General features: G+C 53.8%; 1 non-coding gene across 1 annotated transcript; it reads right to left on the bottom strand.

Moving 5' to 3' along the window:
* Positions 1–4873: 4873 nt before the first annotated feature.
* LOC134569879 (U5 spliceosomal RNA) lies at positions 4874–4987 on the bottom strand. The gene has a single exon (XR_010084543.1). It is a non-coding gene; the product is annotated as a U5 spliceosomal RNA (small nuclear RNA).
* Between the last annotated feature and the right edge of the window lie 13 nt (positions 4988–5000).

Raw genomic sequence — 5000 nt, 5'->3', positions numbered from 1 at the left:
CTCGGGCAGACTACCCAGGATGTCTTCTCCTTACAGGTCACGGAGTAACTCACCAGCGGTTCCGAGGCGGGACCAGGCGGGCAGGAGTCGGCGACTATTGGGAGCTCCAGTGTCTGAAATGGCGGATGGAGGGACTGCAACCCCGCGGCCTGCGGCGGCCAGGGGCATCAGCGGTGAGTCTTCCTCTACACCACACCCTGGGACATTCATACACTGTTGTTTGAAGTCATTCATAGATTCATGGTCAGAGGATAGGGAACCACTTAGGTTCGATAAGGTTTGGTCAGCAGGTGACGGCAGCGGGTCTGGGTTGGAGAGGGCGACCTCAGGAGTGACAGGTGGTAATGGGGAGGAAACAAGGCCCACTGATAAGCCCGATGGATCGTCGGCGGGGGATGGGGTACTTGACGTGACGGGTGGGGACATTGCGGACGCAGCGCGTCAGAATGTACATGTGTACTTCGCGGGGCCGTTAGGTTGCCATTTGAAAGGGGAGGTGAAAGAGAAGATTGCGAAAGGGGAATTCGTGGAAATATTTTCCCTTCTTCCCCTGGAGGAATTCTTAGATTTAAAAGAGGAGGACAAGAAGGACGCCAAGAAAGAGGAGGAGGAGAAAAGGCGGAGGTATCGGAAGATACCGAACACCTTCGGCAATTGGCTATGGGCCTTTTGCATTTTGGCTAGTGTTATTGGGGAGAAGCGGCCGGAGTGCTGCTCGCAGTTGTTTTGTTACTTAGACGGAATTGGGGACGCATACCGCACCTATGGGGGGTTGGCATGGTGGAGGTACGATGAGCAGTTCCGTCAGCGACTGGCGGCCAACCCTTCCATGCGCTGGGACCAAATGGACCTGCCGCTGTGGATGCGGTTAATGATGGCGCAAAAGAATGCGCCCTTTCCAGGGACTGCCGGCACCGCTGCCGGGGGGGCTGTGGCGGCAGGTCAAAAGAAAGGTAACTGCTGGGCTTACAACGAGGGACAGTGTAAGTGGGGATCCGCTTGTAGATTCCGGCATGAATGCTCACGGTGCGGCGGGACCCACGGGGTCAACAGGTGTTTCAAGAAGGGTAAGTCGGCCGCAGGGGGGGGAGCAACGGGAGCGGTCGCTCCCGCAGCTCCTGCTGGGGGTGTCACCAGTGAAAGTAGGCGCGATGTTGCCTTGGCTAAGGCAATACGCTGATCAAGCAGTAGCAGAATTCCTTAGGGCGGGCTTTGCCGGGGGTTTTAAAATTCCCTTCAAAGCCACGGGGCCGGGTGCACCTTGTGAGAACCTCAGGTCGGTCAGGGAACACCCGGGGGTGGTGCGGGAGAAATTAGCCAAGGAAGTCCAATTGGGGAGGATGGCGGGGCCATTTCCGGCCCCGCCCTTGGCGAATCTGAGGTTGTCACCATTGGGGGTGGTCCCTAAGAAGGAAGAGGGAAAGTTTCGTTTGATTCATCATTTATCGCACCCAAAGGGGTCTTCGGTGAATGATGACATCGACGCCGACCTATGCTCGGTCTCCTACACGTCATTCGACAAAGCCGTCGAGCTGGTTAGGAGAGCAGGGCGCGGGGCGCTGATGACCAAGGTGGACGTGGAGGTGGCTTTCCGGCTGCTGCCCATACACCCGGACTGTCACCACCTGTTGGGGTGTCACTTTGAGGGTGAAATCTTCGTGGACTTGTGTCTGCCTATGGGTTGTTCCATCTCTTGTGCCTACTTCGAGAGGTTTAGTACCTTCTTGGAATGGGTGGTGCGCATGGAATCGGCGGGGGGTGCCGTAGTGCACTACTTGGATGATTTTCTGTGTGTCGGCCCACGGGACTCTGAGCGGTGCGCTCAGGTACTGAGGGTGTTCCAGCGGGTGGCTCATACCTTCGGGGTGCCGTTGGCTGGGGACAAGACGGTGGGCCCCACCACGTGCCTTAGCTTCTTGGGACTCGAAATTGATTCGGAGCTCGGGGAATGCAGGTTGCCTAGTGACAAGCTGCGGCATCTGCGACAGCTAGTGGCAATAGTCAAGGGGGCGAGGAAAGTGACCTTGCAGGGGCTCCAATCCCTCGTGGGGAGCCTCAATTTTGTGTGCAGGGTGATCCCCATGGGGAGGATATTTTGTCGGAGGTTGGCACAAGCAACCAGTGGAGTGCGGCGGCCGTCTCACTACATTCGGGTGTCAGCCGAGATGAAAGACGATTTGGGAGTTTGGGAACAGTTTTTGGGCAACTTTAACTGGAAAGTGTTCTTTCGGGAACCGACGGTGTCGTCGGCCGCGATGAAGTTGTTTACAGATGCTTCCGGCAGCATTGGTTTTGGGGCCTACTTGGCGGGTAAGTGGTGCGCGGAGGCGTGGCCGGAACCGTGGAAGGTGAGTCCTCTGATTAAGAACTTAGCATTCTTGGAGTTGTTTCCCATCGTTGTCGCAGTGGTTCTCTGGGGTACGGAGTTGGCTAACAAAAAGGTGGTATTCTACTCCGATAACATGGCGGTAGTGCAAGCGATTAATAGCTTGACCGCCTCGTCGCCCCCGGTAGTACGCTTGCTGCGAAAACTGGTGCTTGGTTGTATGTCATTCAACATAGTGTTCAGGGCTAGGCACATCCCGGGGCTCCAGAATGTGGTGGCTGACTCACTGTCTCGTTTTCAGTGGGAACGCTTTCGGGAGGCAGCACCGGACGCGCAGGCCCAAGGGCAGGAGTGCCCGGGTGTGATGTGGCAACTCGGGATGGCCTGCTTGGAGACTGTGTGAGGAGGTCACTGGCGCCGAGCACTTGGTCGTCTTACATAAAGGTTTGGAAGCTATGGGACGAGACGGTGGCTCAGGTGGGTAGCGCCCCTATGGAGGGGCAACGCTTGGATGCACTTTTATGGTTGCTCTGTCGATTGTTTGCGGCTCAGGCGTCGCCTGCCATGGTGGACAGACACCTATCTGCCTTGGCTTTCCTGTTTAAATTCAATGGCTGGGTTGATGATACAAAACACTTCCTGGTCCGTCAAGCAGTGAAGGGATTCAAGAGGGGGAAGAAAACTGTGGACACGCGTAGGCCAGTGTCCTTTGATTTGTTGCGGGAGCTGGTGGGGGTTCTACCGGGAATTTGCAGCTCCACGTTCGAGGTAACGTTGTTCACGGTGGCATTTGTGTGGGCTTTTTTCGGTGCATTTCGGATCGGGGAGTTGGTCAGCGCAAACAAGATGGGTCTTGGGGGTCTTCAGCTCGCAGATGTGGAGGTTCGTAGGGACAGGGTGCAAATTCAGTTGCGCCGCTCGAAGACGGACATTTTTGGTAAAGGTTGCACAATTGTGCTTTTCGGGTTGCCTGGTTCTGGGGTGTGCCCAGTGGAAACGGGGTCGGAGTACCGGGCATTGCGCCCGGGGGGTGATGGTTGCTTCCTTGTGCACCAAGACGGCTCGGCCCTGTCGCGTTTCCAGTTTATGAGGGTGTTTCGGATGGGAGTAAGTAAAGTGGGCCTGGAGCCTGGGCAATTTGGGACTCACTCCTTTAGAATTGGGGCGGCGACCGAGGCCGCACGGTTGGGACTGGGGGATGAGAGGATTAAACGCATTGGGAGGTGGGAATCCTTGCGTTTTCGATCATACGTTAGACCGGATAGGCTGGTGTGAGAGGGGCAGTGTTATGCTGTGATGGAAGTGGAATCCATCTGTTTGGTATTAACGTGTTTTTCTTTGCAGGATGGAAGGTGTGGATCTGGGGGCACTCGTATATCTATTGGGCTCAGAAGAGGGCTGCTGTTCGGAGAAGTGGAGCACAGCTCGGTTTTCTTCCAGGAGAAGTGTAAATTTCATGGTTCGGCTTTAGGGGGTTTAGCTGGCAAAGCCTTAGTAGCACGTTGTTTAGCAGGTTGACCGGAGGGTCCTCACCAGACATAGTTTTAATACACGGGGGTGGGAATGATTTGGGTCTGATTCCGCAAAGGGAGTTGGTTAGACGGATGAAGAGAGACGTTGATCGGCTGTTGGACCTGGTCCCTGGCGTGGTGGTGGTGTGGTCGGAAATGGTCCCCCGTTTCACGTGGCGGCACGCCAGGGATCCAGCTGCAGTGGCTCGATGCAGGGGCAAGGTTAACAGGGCAATGGTGAGCTTTGTGCGGCGAGTGGGGGGCATTGTAGTTCGGCATAGGGAACTGGAAGACATGTTGCCGGGTTATTTTAGGAGAGACGGGGTACACTTGTCGGACGTGGGTTGTGACTTGCTCAACCTAGGCTTTCAGGAAGGGATTAGCTTGGCCCTGTTTCAGGGTGGTGGGGGGCGCACATTTCCTTAAGGGATCAAGTCATGTGCTATGGCGGAACAGGGCGTGTTAAAGCCAGGAGTTAGCTGGAATTGGGAATGGACAGGCCAAGGCCTAGGCTGGAGTAGGCCAGATGGATTAGAGTGTTGGTAGGTTCAAGCTCTTCGGTGGCTTCGAACCTAGGGGGTAAGGGTGTCTGGGTACACCCCTACAGTTAACAGTATGGTTTTGGGGCCTCTCTGGTAGGCCGTGTGTTACTAGTTATATGTTAAGTGAATGTTAATTATTGTTCAAAAGATAGGGTCATTGTCAGGGGTATTGTGCGGGGGGATAGTAATATAATGTTAGCTGGACAATGACCCTAAATTGTTAATTTATTTATTTATATATTTAATAATTAATAAAGCTGTGGACGTTATAATCCAACAGATAAATTTGGTGTCAGTGTTTTATTTAAGGTAAAACTAAAAGTAGCACCTGCCGAATAACGACGGTGCATATGTCATGCTTTGCCCGCAGTCAAAGATGCTGACATCATAAATATGGAACCAAAACCTTTTCTTTTTTTCGCAACAGCTTGGTGCTTAGAACCTCTTGGATCTCTGTTTAAGAAGTTTCTTCTACTTTTGTACAAGTTTAGCACAGCCAGTGTAAACTGGGCCTGAAAAAATTGAGTGAAACTCGTGGTCGTTCCTCTCCACGGAAATCTTTAATAAAAGGCGAAAGACTTATTCGATCTGAAGAGAAACCAGAGTATAAAGTCCATCCAT

This window comes from Pelobates fuscus, chromosome 7, assembly GCF_036172605.1.
Source record: "Pelobates fuscus isolate aPelFus1 chromosome 7, aPelFus1.pri, whole genome shotgun sequence".
NCBI classification, from domain to species: Eukaryota; Metazoa; Chordata; class Amphibia; order Anura; family Pelobatidae; genus Pelobates; species Pelobates fuscus.
The sequence above is the reverse complement of the archived record's forward strand: the minus strand, read 5'-3'. Positions and strand labels throughout refer to the sequence as shown.